At 41.2% G+C, this 18,477-nt stretch overlaps 1 long non-coding RNA gene across 1 annotated transcript; it reads right to left on the reverse strand.

The window, feature by feature from the left end:
• Window positions 1-7,651: 7,651 nt before the first annotated feature.
• LOC142655603 (uncharacterized) lies at window positions 7,652-12,902 on the reverse strand. The gene is made up of 2 exons (XR_012849524.1): window positions 9,910-12,902; window positions 7,652-9,769 (listed from the first exon to the last, which is right to left on the reverse strand). It is a non-coding gene; the product is annotated as an uncharacterized LOC142655603 (long non-coding RNA).
• Window positions 12,903-18,477: the final 5,575 nt, after the last annotated feature.

An 18,477-nucleotide genomic window follows, 5' to 3' on the forward strand; every position in this document is an offset into this window, starting at 1 on the left:
TTGCGTCAGAAATACATAAGCTCGCAACCCACGTCAAGGGTCCTCATTGCCTTGCGAGTCCCTAACTAATAACTCCAACCAGGATAAACTAACTAAAGTAAACAGTCCGGAACAAAAAATTATAACTTAACAAATTCAACTAATTAGTGCCATGGATTGCATCTACCTGCCAAGGGACTGCCCCAGCAGAGGACACAAAATAGTCCGCATAGAATTCCCGCGTCAACAGTCCTGCTGCTCCGGGTCTTCCATGCAGGGTGTTATCCACATTGAGGCAAGAATTTGCAGGTACAGCGTCCAGGTCAATGTCTTGTGTTGATTCGTGGATCCTGCAGAAATTGTGCAGAATGACGCTGGCTTGGATAACCAGTATCACATTCTGGGGATCCAATTGAAGGGGGCTCTGGAATATACGCCATTTGTTGCTCAGGATCCCGAAGGCACATTCCACATACCGTCTTGCACGTGTGAGCCGGTAATTAAATATGCGCCTCCGGTTATCAAGATCACGGCGGGGAAATGGCCGCAACACATGGCTTGATAGTCCAAAACCTTCATCTGCCACGATGACAAATGGCGCTGGTGGACCGGAACATCCAGGTAGTTGCCTTGGTTCCGGAATGGCAAGCTGGTTGGAGAGAAGACGTTCACCCATTCGAGAAGCCCTGAAGATGCCAGCATCCGAGGAGCTCCCATAAGCCCCTATATCAACAATTACAAACCGGTAGTTGCTGTCAGCCAAGGCCAACAGCACCACCGAGAAAAACTGTTTATAATTGTAATATAGGGACCCAGAGTGAGGCGGCTTCTTCACATGAATGTGCTTCCCATCCAGCGCTCCCACACAGTTGGGAAACTGTGCAGATTGATAGAAGCCCTCAGCAATCCGTAGCCAATCTTCTGTGTTGGGCTGTGGCATCACCGCTGCTCTAAGACGCTGCCAGATGACTTGGCAGGTCAGACGGACGATCTGTGAAATTGTTGAGCACCCCAGCAAAAACTCAAAATGCAGGGATGCAAAGGAGTTGCCGATTGCCAGGAATCTGTCAAGAAAGGCATCCAAAAATTAGTACTGCTGGTACAGGGTAACAGGACATCAGTTTCACACAGGGGACTACTACTACGGTTATGCATGATATGACGGGAAAGGGAACAGGGGACATTTACGGTTCTACTAACTTTCTACTAACTTTGAGCACAGGGGACATTATGTGTTTTACCTGAGGGTGACGATGAGCCTCTCCTCTGGAGAGATGCACCGTCGCATGTTGGTATCCTCTAAGGTGATTCCAGGACGGAGGTCCGACAACAGACGATCAAAGGTAGCGATGGACATGCGGCAGAAGTTGTGAAACTTTTCCGGGTGCTTCCTCAGATCATCGTAAATGCAATGGAAATGTCCCTTCCTGGGCCTTTGGGAGACAATGGGATGAACCCAATACCTCCTCTTCTTCCTCAACGGTTCCTCGTCCAGCATAGGTCGCTGTCCAAATCGACGTGAGATCAGCCAATACAGCAGAGCATCATCCACACGAGACTCTGACATCCTTTATGCGAAATAAACAACAATAATCCAAACTATCTGAGCACAGGAATCGCACACTGCTCTCACAATGTACAAATGACACAAAGAAAGGCGTTTCTGCGATCATGAGACTCTTTTGAGGACTTTGGTGATGATTTTTAACTCATTTCCTGCCCCCACCTTTTTTTTACGGATCCGTAAAAACGGGTGCAATACGGGTGGAATACGTGTGACCCTGGAGCCGTATAAACGGCCGTTTTTACGGATGGTAAAAAATACGGTCGTGTGCATGAGGCCTAAGGCCTTATTTACACGAGCGTTGAATACGTCCATGTGATGGCCGTTAAAACAACAGCCATCACATGGACGCATTTATTTCAATGGGTCCGTTCACACTCCGTTGTTTAAACGGACTGTGTGAGGGGTCCATTCAAAAATAGAACCTGTCCTATTATCTTCCGTTTTCACGGATCCCTCCATAGGCTCAAGTTTATGGGGACCCATGAAAACGGGACCCACACGGGGGCACCTCGGACGTGAAAAACGTGAAGTTTCCCCACACTCGTGTGAATCTAGCCTAATGCAATTCATAAGTATTGCCATAATTTTGCATGATCGCTGCTTCAAGTACCCTAGGGGAACTATTAAAAAAATATTTAAAAAGTTTAGAAAATCCCCCTTTTTCCATTTTCCCCTAAAAGCATCTGTAAACGTCCAAACTGTGATCACATACACAGTTTTGATGCACTTTTTGTGGCAGTATTTCCTTCTTTTTTTTTTGCCAAACACAGGTTTGGACACAAAAGAAAGGGAATGGAGTCTTTTCTTTATACCTTTCCTTCATTGTGGATCCATTTCTGGTTAAAAAAACTGCACCAAAAACTGCATAAAAACTGTCAGTGTGATCCTGGCCTAAGCCTCTGCATGAAAGCACTGTTGCCTTGCAGCACTAGGATTATGGGTTTGAATCTGATCAAGGGCAACATCTACATGGAGATTGTAAATTTTCTGCAATGGGATTCCCCTGGGTACTCTGGTTTTCTTCCATATTCTAAAAATATACTGATAGAATTAATGACTTCCTATAAAACAGGCCCTATATTTGTATGTGTGAAATAGGGAAATCAGATTCTGAGTAACATTGTGGACAGGGATTAATGAGAGTGATGACAATCTCTGTCCTTTGCTGTGGAATATGTTGGCACTCTATAAGTAACAGAAAATAAATAGCTAAATTAAATAAATTACTAAAGGGGTGAGAGTTTTTTTTATTAACTTGCTTAATTTCACAAAATGTAAAAATAATTCACTTTGTAATATAAACCTTATTTCAGGGGCGTAACTAGGAAAGACCGGGCCTCATAGCAAAATCTTGACCGCCCCCCCCCCCCCCGCCCCCGGTGCCACAAGCAGCCCCCTTATAAATAGTGCCTTCTGTAGAATGTGCCATACAGCCCCCCTGTAGACAATGCTATAAAGCCCCGCCTGTAGACAGTGTCACGCCCCATTTGTAGATAGCGCCCCAAACCTCTCCCTTGTAGATAGTGCCATACAGCCCCCTGTAGATATCGCCATAAAGCCCCCCCAGAGGTCAGAAGAAGCGCGATCTCTAGCGCAAAATAGGCTGTAACCTAAAACTAGCTGTCCTCCTTTTAATGCTTTTATCCTTGCCAAGATTACATAATAAAGTAAGAAGAATTGCAAACGGGTGAGTGCCGCATTTTCATTTCTCCCATTTATAAAGCCCCCACTGTATATAGCGCTATACAGCTCCTACTGTATATAGTGCCACACAGCCCCCCTCCCTTGTATATAGTGCCACACAGCCCCCCTCAGTAGATAGTGCAGCACAGCCTCCATTAGTAGATAGTGCCACACACAGACCCCTGTAGAGTGCACCACACTCAGCCCCCTATAGATAGAGCCACAGCCCTCCTCCTTGTACATAGTGCCATACAGTTCCCCATGTGTATAGTGCCACTCAGCTCCCCCTTGTGTATAGTGCCACACAGCCCCCCTTATGTATAGTGCCGCACAGCTCTTCCTTGTTTAAAGTGCCACACAGCTCCCCTTGTGTATAGTGCCACACAGCCCCCCTTTTGTATAGTGCCACAAGGCAATGATGCATCCGATCAAGTTGTATCAGCCAGGGGGATGTCAATCAAACATGGAAAGGTGGATTTGGAGGCAGGACTATGTGACTCTTCAGGATAGCGGCACCGCTCCATGACCCTTTAATGAGTAATTAGCATATAGTGTGCGCCGTTTTAAAAGTGGATTTTAAAGATTTTGCTGCATCTGAAAAAAACATACAAGGGATTGTTTGGAAATATTGTCAGGTCATGTATTACCGCATGTTGGCGGTTCAATGGGTTAAAACTACCAGACAGTTTCACATGAAATATACAATGAATTGAGAACAATTCCATCTGCCCTGCAATTTTGTTATTATAAATATATCCTATATACTTACAGATCCAGAACCAAGCTCTGACATATATACAGTACCACAACCAAGCTCAGTACATAAATAGAGCACTAGAATCAAGCACTGACATATATACAGTACCACAACCAAGCTCAGTAAATAAATGCAGCACTAGAACAAAGCTCTGACATATATACAGCAACAGAACCAAGCTCAGTACTTAAAATACAGCATCAGAACCAAGATCAGTACATATATACAACACCAGAACCAAGCTCTGTACATATATACAACACCAGAACAAATACAGCTCAATTTGACGGCTGCTAGTGGCGCCACAGGGCATAAAGGGGGGGGGGGGTATGTCGGCTGGCGGCACGGGCCCCCTCAAGCCGCGTGCCCCGTAGCAGCCGCTATGGCTGCTACCGCGGTAGTTACGCCACTGCCTTATTTCTATTTTACACTGTTTTCCCTAAATGCATCAATAATCTAAACAATGGGTATTTCTTTCTAGTTGCCATATTTATGTCCAGAGACATGTGTATATGTAAGCAGGTAGGTAAAACTTCTACTCTAGTTTATAACTGATAGTATAATATACAGATATGCCAAATAAGGGTATGTTCATACCATGCGTATACGATGCGTAAAAGTACGCAACCTATCTACAGCAAACCAGGGGAGTGTGATTTGACCCAGTATGACAGCTGGCATGCAGGAAGTTGAGAGTGGTAGTCCTCTACTCTCTAGTCTGGTCACGGTGTTCACGGTGGCAGGGCCCGCCTACACTAAACCTTACACACTCTTAGGGCTGGCACAGTGATGATAGGGTTGCACTTAGGGATGACTATAGTTATGGTCCCCTGGGGCATCCCTAGTGTAGTGTCTCCAGGCTGTTGGAAGGTGCTAGAGTGCAGAATAAGGCCGGATTTACATAAGCATGTTCTGTCCGTGATATACAGACCATATGTCAGCAGTTTTTCCCAGACCCAACACACTTCACGGTGCTTGGCTCCTTGCATCATAGTTATCTATGACAATAGGAGTCCCTGCCTCGCTGCGGGAAAACTGTTTTCCCGCAGCAAGGCAGGGACTCCTAGCGTCATATATAACTATGACGCTAGGAGCCCAGCTCCCTGAAGTGTGTTTGGTCCTGGAAATACTGCCGACATACGGTTCGTATATCACAGACCGAACACGCTCGTGTGAATCCGGCATAATAGGCAGGAGACTGGGGTGCAATTGAACAGATAACTCACGTTTTTTTTATTTGTCAGGAAAATGTAAAACACTTCTACGATGGAGATACAAAATCTTACAAGGCAGTCTTCCAACAAAATTCATCCCTGCCTCTGATGCTGTACAGTCAGCGCGAGGCAGCTTATGACAAGCCTTGCCCAGCATGACCATGCTGGGAGAAGGCTTCTCATTAAACACATTTGTTCTAAGCTGCCTCGCACGGATTGGACAGTGTCAGAAGCAGTGAAGATGATTTCACCCTGGGAGATTCATTGTAGTTCATGCCCTGTTTGTTAACTACAGTGAATTACTATTTTGGGAGCCTAAAGAATTCAGAACAATTTCTCATCAGATAAATGCAAACAGTGCAACAGATTTGCTATGTGTTGCAGATTTTACCTCCTTGTTGAATTCAATGGGGAATACTCGCAACAAAAAAGCAGTGATTCCGCAGCATAAATTGCTGCGGATTAAAAAAAAGCACTGCAGATTTTCAGCAATGAAAGCAGTTGTGGAAAATCTGCATTGTTTACGTTGTGTTTGTACTTACCCTTAGGCTGGTTTCCCACAGTGCAGATTTGCTGCAGATTTTGCCTGTATTTTTTTAAGCTGGAAGCTAAACAGAAGAAATATATAAAAGAAAGGCCTTGTAGGTCTGCTCTCCTGAATTGAATTTTGGTTTTGGCTTACGAAATTCAGGCAAAATCTGCAGCAAATCTGCACTGTGGGAACCCAGCCTAATACTTTTACTTATCCAAGTGATTCTGAGACAGTTTTTTCGTGACACATTATACTTGATTGGTGGTAAATTTGGTTGATTCTATTCTGTATTTAGTTGTAAATTTTATTTTCCGTGCTTGTTAGATAGATAATCATTCCACAAAAAGTAGTTAATAATTAACATATACTATACTACTACTTTATGTTGGCATAAATTCTTAAACTTTTTTGTTTCTTTTTTAGAAGGCTTAATAAATTTAGCAGCATCTCTTCACATTTTTAAAAACATTTCCAAAACCCATTTTTTTTAGGTACAACATAAAGGCTATGTCGTGGAAATCCATCGCTCAAAATATATATTAGACTGAAATTTATACGAGTCCCAACAGACTCTCAAGGCCAGACTCCATTAGTCAGTATCCTAATTAGGATATTTCACCGATATATATCGAGAGAGGAGAAGAAAACACACAGACTCGCTTATATGTTCAAAATGCTCCTCTGAAGGATTTATTACCAAACTCAAACTGTTAAACTGAAATTCAGAAGGGGTGTAGGCTTGAGGTAAACCAATCAGAGACAATGTAACAGTATTTGTTATTCAGTAAAAAGCATATCATAACGTACATCCCAGATACCTCATTATAATTCTTCACACATTATGTTTATAGGTTTCTTATCTCTCTTTTGGACAGAATGTCCTCGTGGAGATGGGGGGAGACCTTTCTTCACGCATACTTGCCATCCTCCCATCTCACTCCCATCTCACTCCCTGTCCATCTTCGCATGGGAACCAAGGTCAAAGATAAAACATACGAAATCAACATTACTTGTATTAAAGGAACAATTACTTTTCTATTCACTACAAAAGAACCAAGATGGGAACTCCAGACAAGATGGCTGCTGCACGAAACTAAATCATTTACACATTATCATCACTTTCACATATTACATATCTTAGTAATTCGGCATCCTGCTTGATAATTCACAATGTAATTTCATACAGAGAATATAAGCAAATAAATAATCCTTCACAAACCTCCCTTTTTCTCATATTAAATTACAGAAATTATATATTATGATTATGAAACTCAAACAATATATCAATAGGGCCACAACTAATATGATGCCATCACCAATGTCCGGTTAGGGTATGGGGTCCCACCAGTGTATTGACAAGTCATGTACATCATCGTCCTCTTCTTCTCCTGTCTTCTGCACTTGATACTGCTGATGGATTCACTCAGGTCTTTGGTCCTTACTTTGATCTTTGCTGATGTCATCAGGACTTGGTTTGGTCCTTTTCATCTGTCAGACACCGTCTCTTTTAGTTTACGTCACCGGGCTATACACAACACCTCATGCTGTGAGCCTGGTGTGAGATCCCACGTAGGCGAATTAGTGGGGTGTTATTGTGACCCCACAAACCCTCCGCTCAGCTGTCTTCTTACTTGTCTGGGCGGCTGCTTGGAATTGTGACACTGCCGTCAGTTCATGACAAACGCGTTGTACTGGCTCCGGCTGCGCCTGCCGCACCTCAGTAATGGAGTTCATTGTATTAAAAATCTTTTAGTTCATGTTTAATGGCACTTGCTGGGGAACCCCAACCCTTGTCAATTGTTACTAATCTGGTGATAACATCTACGTACTATAAAAGTTGTTCTAAGTACATACAATAACAATGTCAGGCCCTTAAACTAAATCAAACAAACAAACAAACAAACACCTTTTATATAAGAAAAAAAAACTTCTCTGTTCCAATGGACAGGGCACCTAGAAGATGTGTAATTATTGGGTACATTTCATATGCACTTGGTGTCACGCTTTTCAGCAGGATTTGTACCTTGATCTGAGCTGATTGCCTGGAACATTTCCAGCTCACCAAAATATACACAGATTCCACATGTTTATCTGACAAATGTCACAAACCAATTTTTCTTACTCTAATTTGTATTGCATGGGGAGGCCTCTCAAGGTCTGTTCTCTTTGTGGGAGGCGGGTATGATAAGGTTGGCACCGGTCTGCCAGGACTGTTCTGTAGGCAAATCAAACAGCTCTAACAGAATTTAGCAGCAACAGCTGTAAAGCCTGGGACATACCAATTAGATCTTACCAAATCGATCCTTGCAGTCTTGAGGCATATGTGAGGTCATACACCATCAATGCAAAAGCCATCAAGAGTGCCGTGGGTCTTACCGATTCACGTTCCCTTATCCGTCCACATTCTGTTAGAATCTGGTTCTCACGCCTTCCGCTCCCAGTTGGACTCTTCCTGTGGAGAACAAACTTTTTCATTGTATAAACATTAATTGATCTTAATCAAATAATTAATTTGAAGAAAAACATTAACAAATAACATCTTTACATCAAACGTTCACATTGAGCAATAACTAGAAGTGATACATGCAAACACATTTTTCTTCTTTATATATATATATATATATATATATATATACATACATACATATACACACACACACACAAACACTGCACAGAATTTTCATTTCACAATAACAACGACAAAAAACAAATAACTAAAAATGTTTTCTAATGGGAATATTCCACTTTTGTACCTTTTATCTGACGCATGACTCTAATAGTCCAATGCTAAGGCTGATCCAGAACTTTACATAAAACTTAACTTCAGTATTTAATATTCCCACAACACTTCTTAAATACAATTGTTAAACAAACTAACTTTGGAATAACATCTGGAGAACTGCTGATATCTTATTGTACAAACATCAGGTCAATACTTGGGATAACATTGTTTCCCTGTCACTTGCACACAACGTCTGCAGTGGGGAAAATACAGGCCGGGCTTCAAGCCCCCCTGAGAACAAGTCTACACACATGAGCACCGCGTCATACACGTCTACCTCGGGTAGTTGTATGTTCTGCAGTCGCTGGGACTGTTAATCTGGCCGGGCTGCACTTTTCACAGGTACCTTTGCTGTTTTACCTATGTCATGCCGTGCGCACATCATGCCGGCTGCTACAAACCTAGTGGTGGCATTATTGTATCCAGGGACAAGCCAATTTACTGACACCTGGCTGCACATACCCTTGTTGTCAGTTCTGTTTTCTCTTGCTCTCTCAATTGGCTTACCCAATGATTCAATAAAGTTCCTTCTACCAATGGGCCCATAATTGTGGGAGATGCCAAAAGCGTACCTAGAGTCAGTGTAAATGTCGGCCGTCTTACCTTCTGCCAGGTTACAAGCCTCAGCGAGCACCTCCAGCTCCGCTCCTTGAGATGAACAAGAAGGTGAGAGTGGTTTCTGGGTAATTTACCTGGTGCCTCATATCCTGTTCTACACATGCTGTATATGATAAAGTATGTCTACATTACAAATTAACATTGGAAACCCATGTCACATATAGATAGAACATTTCAAAAGGGTGGAGTTTTATTGTTCCACATTTATCTGATGATCCAGAACACTTGTAAATCCCACCCACCAGGTCCTGTAAATACCTGATTAATACAAAAACAAACAAAATATGTTACTGAAATCTGGCATAAAATAAACAATATTCAAACAATTTTTTTGTTTTGCCTTCTCCCCATCTAAATCTGTAAAGACTCATCTGTGAGTGACGTCACCTCTGCCTCCTGTGTAAATTGGCTGGAGGGGGATGGTCTCTTACACAATAACTCATATTGGGTGGAGACTACAGCACAGCTTCACCGTTCTGGAAGGATCTGGAACCATCTACACAGAAAAACCTCAAAATGTAGGTTACTGTCATACACATTTAATCTGGGTTACTCCTTGAAGCTCATACACATTTTGTAGATCTCCTAGAACCAAATTCATTAATTCAAAACAAAATAAAACACAAAACAAAACTACCTGATCAGTCCCTTCAACACTGGGAAATCTACAACCCTTTCTCAGCCACTGGGATAGGGCAGTGCTTGGCATAGCTCCCTCTGGCTGTGAAGGGGTTATAAAATTGCCTGTAAAAAGGAGAACAAAAAAACAAAAACTACCTGATCAGTCCCTTCAACATTCCCTCCTATTTGGACTCTGCGAAAATAATGTAGCAGGGTTCAAAACTACATATTAACATAATGAGATTAGGCACTCTATCGGGGGGGGGGGGGAGCACTAGTTTAACCCCCTGTAATACACAACAGCCTGGAACAAAAAAGATTACTTTCTCCTGACAAAAATACATTTTATCTTTAAAATGACCTGCAACCATTTACCTGTAAAACATCTCACATTTCCAAAAATAACATTTAGGCAGCACCATAGCACGTGCCTCATGTGTGAAAACAAAAAAAAAAAACAAGACAAATGTAATTAGTTATTCAATAACACAGAAAATAATATATCTGGTAATATTAATTACTGCAAACCAATAAGCTGTACATAAGAATAGGGAACAGAGGGGGCACATACATTTTCAAGACCCTGTGTCTCACAATATCTGTATTTTAATTCATTTGAATCAACATCAAAACATTCCAACATTAAATCTTACCACATTATAACACATTAATCTGCAGTATAGCTTTTATCTTTTTACAAACAGATCCAGCCGGCTGTAATATTTTTCTCGCTTGGTGTAGTTACAGACGACTGCGCTGCGCGACAATAAAACACGTTGCATAAAAAAAAATGAAAAAAAAAGTAGAACTGATTTTAACCCCATACACAAAACACTAACATTTTTAGACATTACTGCTGTTAAAAATAGGAAACATACAATATAGTTCTGCTTTTATTGTGGCCATTAGTTTCAAACTTCAGACATGTTACATTACACACATCACACAGATGTCTCATCACATCACACATGTTAGATTGCACACATCACACATCACACAGATGTCACATCACATTACACATTACACTCCCCCCGTTCTGACCCACGTTAGTCACTGCAATGTACCTGGCTGCTCCGTTTTCTTCACTCTTCCAATGAAAATTTACACCTGTATTTAAATTGTTCTCTCTCACATCATCTTACTTGTAACCAACTGTAATCACCTGCTTTGTCCTTTTAACTTATGCCTTGTCCTGGCCACTCCACTCCCTTTCTCAACTTTCCACAAACCATTGTCTTTATCACATGCAAACATCCTTCTTACTGCTGCCAGCCTCTTCAACTATTTTTTTCAGTGTGTTATTTTGCCTTCACATACTTTACAATTAAAGCCCCAGCTCCTTTTGCTCATTCTAATGTTGGCCGGGACCAGTGCCCCAAAGCATCTTTGTCCAACTTCCTCCTGACCCCATGGTCGGAGAGCAGTAGGGTGATTTCCGGTAAATCCCCCACCTCCAGGCAAACAGGCCACGTTTGCCGACAGATATCTCAGACCAGTCTATCTCCTAGACTGTCTTACCAATACGATATCAAAAGTCGTTCCTCCAGACATTCTAGCAGTAGGATCCTCTGATCCCTCACTGGATTGAAAATCAAGAACAGACAAAATGCTGGCAATCAACAATTACAAGAGCAAATTCTTCAACACAATCGACATTCATGAACCTCCATTGATTCAAGCAGGAGTTGGTAACACTTCACTTATGCAGAACACTTGCTGCCGGGGGGGGTGTCTTTCAGTTCATACAGCCCGTGATGTAACATATATCCCAAACTCTTTCCTCTAGCACTTTGCAATGGTTTCACATGCAAATTATATTTGGTAACATATATATTATCCTCCCTGCTCAGCCGTTCACTTTGTGGGTTGTAGTTTAGGGGGCTGTTATCTATGTTGGTGATAATTTCTTTATGGGCTATGGGTCTGATCCAATACCAATGTTCTTCACTGTAATTACTACTACGACACATGTGGCACCTGGGATAAGTGTCAGGGTCATTCATTGAATACAGGATGTTATATTACAACGGTATTCAATCCAGCGGTCTGATGTTATTCTACTACAGACTTAATTACTTGGATGTTATTTTACATCAAAGTGTATATGCCGGATTATCATGTGCTAGAAATCAGTCTGTACTGATTCCCACCTTATGCCAGTCTGGCAATGCATACAACTGATTTATGGACCCTTACACACAATATCACTGTCTGGCAATGAGCCAGGAAAATATAAATGATTTTCTAATACAGTATTCAACGTTTTCCCTATTGTACTGGGTAATGGTATTGAGTGCAAATTCAATATAAACACAATTGCTTCTCCTTGCACTGGATTCTACATTATCAGGACTTAACCATTGAAGCCCCTGTGGTACTACATGATATTACTCATAACTATCCAACTTTCTATGGGTCTGAGCCAATACCAGTCAGTACCTCCCAACTATAATCCCAGACAAACGGGTAACAGAACAACTATTAATTCTCAACAATTTTACACAACTAAATAACAAATGACGCTACAACAAAGCAGCAAGCAGAAGTTATGTTTTTTCCTCACAGTCCAGCCCAAACTCTTTGCATTTCAAATACTTCACATGTGAGTTACGACTTCTCTCCACCATGCGCTACGTCACTGCATTCCAAAGGCTTCTCACAATTGTTAACTATGTATTTGCTGGCAAAAATTCTCTCATGTCTTTCATATCAACAGTTTAAGATCACGTACACACCTGCAATCCTTCATCACACAAAAAGCTTCAACATACCTTTTTGGATCCATCTTTCAACCCACTGACTAAGGAGTCTCGTCCATAGAAGTGACGTTCTGACAGCTGGATTCCAAGGCTTACGCAATACATGTGTGAATGGTGTAAGAATAAGCTCCTTACCTACCGCGGTTTTTTTGTAATTCACAGATGCAAAGCCAGACCTCTCCAGTGACAGCTTATCAGACGTGCAATCTTCCTGGGTTTTATCGGCACCATTACTGTCGTGGAAATCCATCGCTCAAAATATATATTAGACTGAAATTTATACGAGTCCCAACAGACTCTCAAGGCCAGACTCCATTAGTCAGTATCCTAATTAGGATATTTCACCGATATATATCGAGAGAGGAGAAGAAAACACACAGACTCGCTTATATGTTCAAAATGCTCCTCTGAAGGATTTATTACCAAACTCAAACTGTTAAACTGAAATTCAGAAGGGGTGTAGGCTTGAGGTAAACCAATCAGAGACAATGTAACAGTATTTGTTATTCAGTAAAAAGCATATCATAACGTACATCCCAGATACCTCATTATAATTCTTCACACATTATGTTTACAGGTTTCTTATCTCTCTTTTGGACAGAATGTCCTCGTGGAGATGGGGGGGAGACCTTTCTTCATGCATACTTGCCATCCTCCCATCTCACTCCCATCTCACTCCCTGTCCATCTTCGCATGGGAACCAAGGTCAAAGATAAAACATACGAAATCAACATTACTTGTATTAAAGGAACAATTACTTTTCTATTCACTACAAAAGAACCAAAATGGGAACTCCAGACAAGATGGCTGCTGCACGAAACTAAATCATTTACACATTATCATCACTTTCACATATTACATATCTTGGTAATTCGGCATCCTGCTTGATAATTCACAATGTAATTTCATACAGAGAATATAAGCAAATAAATCATCCTTCACAGCTATGTACACCTTTGAAATCATATATTTCTTTTTATATATATAAAAATGTATATTAGTGTGTTTTGTGCAACTTTCTAAATACTTCTTATTTAAAAATATTTTTAAGATCCTGTATACAGAGCAGCTGCATCTGATGCCCCATATGTACCCCTGAGGACGCTACGGACGTAGCGAAACATGTCGGGGGGGCTTCGTTCTAATTTTAATTCTAATGCCTAACTGACAGTAAACTACTGATGATCCGTGTGCCACAGTATAATGCAGATGCTGTTGGAACACACGGACACAGGAATTGCTCTATTTCACTGATTGCATCCGAGTGATGCAAAACTAACAACTGTCAGTCAGCATTGGCTAACTTTTAAACATTGTTTGTTATGGTTTAATTACCTGCTTGTCTGTTTGTTTAACTCATACCTAATAAAAGTTATATTTTAATATATCCATATCTCTATAGCCGGCTGGGAACAAGGGCACTTCCCTCTTTTTTGCTTCATTGCAAATTAGTTCTTCTTTGTAAAAGTCTTATGCCCACCAGCCTGCTGGGTCTCTCCCTTTTCTCTCTTGCTTGAGCAGCTGAATCTAGCACTGAAACCTGTATCCGTCAGATCAGCAGCACTGACAGGTTCAGTGTCAGCTGGTCCTGCACACGGCCAGATTAAGTATGTCTAGAATATGGAGCAATTAATTTATCGTGGCCCCCTACTAACTTGGGTACCTTCACCAACTCCAGACAAAAATAATATTGTTACTTTACATTTTAATCTGTATGGTTGACAATATATACTGTAGCTTAAAATACATTATCGTACACCAGAATTTTGCACTATAAAAACACCATTAACTACCTGGCTCCCACCTGCTACACTTTGCCTCTTCCTTCAGCACAATATCTCTGTTACCAGGCAGGGACATATTTACATCTTTGGTTGGGTTCACACCTGTGTCGGGTCATTTCGTTGTTCTGCTCTATCAGAGAAGTATTACAAGGGAATACCAGAAGCAACAGTTCCATTGCACCATGTACACCACCGACGGCTGACGGTACCCATTAACTTTAATGAATCCGTTTTCTGTCGGGATGTCCGTGGTTTTACCGGAAAGAGTAGCGCAGCATGCTGCGCTATTGTTTCCAGTAATCTCATCCGGATCTTCTACGGAGGCTCCAACAGAGACTCCAATGCATATGTGAACAGAGCCGAATGCTGTCAAAAGCATTATGACATCCCCATGTACTCAGAGAAGGTGTATGGGCAGCACAGTAGAACAAAAACCTCCAGGGCATAAGGGTGCAAGCCTCCAGAGATCCGACTTGTAAATCCCAAATGGTATACAAATGTAAGTACATTTATCCCCATGTACTCAATTTGCCTTACTCTTTCTACTACAATATTATATAACTATCACTGAAGATATGATATTATTACCACTTAATTCATTTATCACAGAAAGAACCGTGGATAAGAAAATATAACTAAAAAGTAACTTTTAATTGGATATATTAAGATAATAGTGGCACCCAGTGTTTAAAAATTGTGACTGATAATTAACCTCTTCCCGCGCTGCTCCGCAATAGTACGTCCTGCATAGGGGTTAGTTCCCGCATCCAGACGTACTATTGCGGAGTAGTTCCCGGCGCACACTGTCCTAACGGACAGTGTCCGAGAACCGGGAGGTCAGCTGTCCCTGACAGCTGACACTCCAGCCTTGCCGGTCAGCGGACCATCGCCGCTGATTTCGGCAATTAACCCCATAAATGCGGCAACGGATTGCCGTCGCCGCATTTAAGTGGTTTGAAGCACATCGGCAGCCCCCACGAAGTGATCGTGGGGGCTACCGATGCTTGTCGTGGCAATCGGAGGTTAGACAATGACCTCCGGGTTGCCATGTACCCGCAGATGTTTAGGCTGAAAATACGAGGCTGAGATTAAAAGAAGAGACTCTGAATCCGGCCGTTTTTAGAGCTGATATTCCAATAATTTTTTGAGCGTATTTTGAGGCGTTTTTTTGGAGAGTTTTTTTAAAGTGTCATGGGAAAAGGGAAAAATCAGCTTCTAAAATGCTTCCGAAAGGGACATGTACCTTCTTTTTTATAAAGCGTATTTTTACGTGTTTAATAATTCAGCAGCAAAAATATACGCCTCATATGAGCTGCTCGTTGTATGTCCTGTTAATATTAGTGGGAAGCGGTTTGCAGGCGCATTTCTAGTGTATTTCGGAGCGTAACATGAGCATTTTATACTCTGAGATCCGCCTGAAGATGCGCCGTGGGAAGCCTCGGAGGAGCAGCCTCCTGCCGCTCCTCCGAGACTTCCTGTCAGTGTGACTGTCACGTCACAATGACAGTTGGAGTGCATTACACTAAGTGTGTAGTGTAATGTATTCTAGCAGCGATCAAAGCTGCAAGTCTAAGTGTCCCCTAGTGGGACAAGTGTAAAAAGTAAAAAAAAGATAATAAAAATGTTTTAAAAAAGTGTAAAAATAAAAGTTATAAGTTATATAAACAAACACTTCATTTTTTTCCTATAAGTCTTTCATTATATTAAAAAAATGAACACGTTAAAAAAAGTACACATATCCGGTATCACCGCGTTCGTAACGACCCCAACTATAAAACTATAATGTTATTTTTCCCGCACGATGAACATCCCAAAAAAAATCAATAAAAAACGACACCAGAATCGCTATTTTTTGGTCACCACCCCTCCCAAAATAGAGAATAAAAAGTGATCAAAAAGTCGCATGTACCCGAAAATAATACTGATAAAAACTACAACCTTCCCCTGCGAAAAACAAGCCCTTACACCGCTTTTTTAACTGAAAAATAAAAAAGTTACGGCTGACAGAAAATAAATTATTTTATAAAAAAGAGATTTTATTGCGCAAACGCTGCAAAACATAAAAAAAAACTACATGCATATGGTATCGCCGTAATCGTACCGACCTGCAGAATAAAATATAATGGTCATTTATAGTGCACGGTGAACGCCGCAAAAAAAAACCTAAAAAACATTGTCAGAATTGCTTGTTTTTGGTCACCCGGCTTGCAAAAAACTTTAATAAAAAGTGATCAAAAAAAATCGCATGTATCCCAAAATGGTACCAATGAAAAGTACAGATTGTCCCGCAACAAATAAGCCCTCACGCAGCTCCGGTGGTGAAAAAATAAAGACGTTCTGGCTCACAGGAATATGGCGATGCAAAATGTGCAGTGTTTTCTAAAAGCGGATAACATCCGACACCATTTATCAGTGCGACACCGGCCACATATATATGAATTATTATTTATTTACCGCATTATTATACCCTCTTATTATGCCCTAATGTTCTCTGCACAGATTACACATGCCCCCCACATTATAAACTGAAATATCAGCGAAACCCAAAACAGAAAAACTACCAAGCAAAATCTGCGCTCCAAAAGCAAAATGGCGCTCCCTCCCTTCTGAGCCTTGCAGCGTCCCCAAACAGCAGTTTGCGCCCACATATATGGCATCGCCATACTCGGGAGAACCCGCTTAACGTTTTATGAGGTATTTGTCTTCAGTGGCACAAACTGGGCACAACATATTATGCACTAAAATGACACATCAGTGCAAAATTGCAATATTCACACCATCCGCTGTGCATTAACCCCTTTGAGCACTATGACTTAATAGCACGTCATGGTGCGGGGGTGATGTATGGAGCGGGCTCACGTGCTTAGCCCGCTCCATATGCTGCGGGTGTCAGCTGTGTATTACAGCTGACCCCCGGGACTAACGGACAGGAACAGCGATCGTACGGTTACCGAAGCCTGTAAGAATAACAATATACTGCAATACATTAGTATTGCAGCATATTGTACCCGCGATCCAATGATCACTGGTACAAGTCCCCTAAGGGGACTAATAAAATGTGTAGAAGAATTAAAGTTATTAGTAGTGAGAAAGAAAAAAAAAGTTACAAAAAAAAACTTTTCCCATTTTTCTTTAAAAGTAATGTAAAAAAATAAACAGAATTGATATTGCTACGTCCGTAAAAGGCCGAACTATTACAATATACCATTATTTAAGTCGCACGGTGAACACCGTAAAAAACTTTAATAATTTAAACCGCCAAAATCGCTGTAGTTTTCGTTTTTACCGCACGGCGAAAGCTGTAAAAATGAAAACCCCAAAAAATGGAATCAGATTTTTTTCCTATATTACTATATTTTCTTATTATTTTTCAGTTTCCCAGTACTTTTTATGGCTCTTTAAATGGTATCAATAGAAACTACAATTCCCCCCGCAAGAAATAAGCCCTCACATCACTCTACTGACGGAAAAAAGTTATGGCTCTTGGAAGGCGGGGAGTGAAAAACGAAAATAAGAAAGCAAAAAATGGATCAGTCCTGAAAGGGTTAATTCATTTCTAATGAAAAAAATGTATGACCCCATGTGGGGTATTTCCGTACCCGGGAGAAATTGCTTTATAAAAATTGGTTGTTTATTTCTCCTTTATCCCTTGTGAAAATGAGAAAATGCAACATTTTAGTGGAAAAAAATTGTGATATTAATTTTCTCCGCCTAATTCTAATAAATTCTGCAAAAGACCCGTGGAGTCTAAATGCTCACTATACCCCTAGAAAAATTCCTTGAGGGGGGTTTCCAAAATGGGGTAACTTGGGGGGCTTCCACTGTTTTGGTCTCTCCAGGACGTTGCAAAGGCGGCATGGCACCGAAAGACAATCCATCAAAATCCGTGCTCCAAAATCCAAATGGTGCTACTTCCCTTCTGAGCGGTGCCATGGGTCCAATCAGCAGTTTATTACCACATATGGGGTAGTGCCCTAATCAGGAGAAAATGCTTTACAAATGTTGTGGTTCTTTTTTTCCTTTATTCCTTGTAAAAATGTAAAATTTCTATGCTTTTTCAGAAAAAAAGTTGATTTTCATTTTCACTGCCTAATTCCACTAAATTCTGCAAAAAACCTGTGCGGTCAAAATTCTAACTATACCCCTAGATAAATTCCTTGAGAGGTGTCGTTTCCAAAATG

Source organism: Rhinoderma darwinii, chromosome 6, assembly GCF_050947455.1.
Source record: "Rhinoderma darwinii isolate aRhiDar2 chromosome 6, aRhiDar2.hap1, whole genome shotgun sequence".
Classification (NCBI taxonomy): Eukaryota; Metazoa; Chordata; class Amphibia; order Anura; family Rhinodermatidae; genus Rhinoderma; species Rhinoderma darwinii.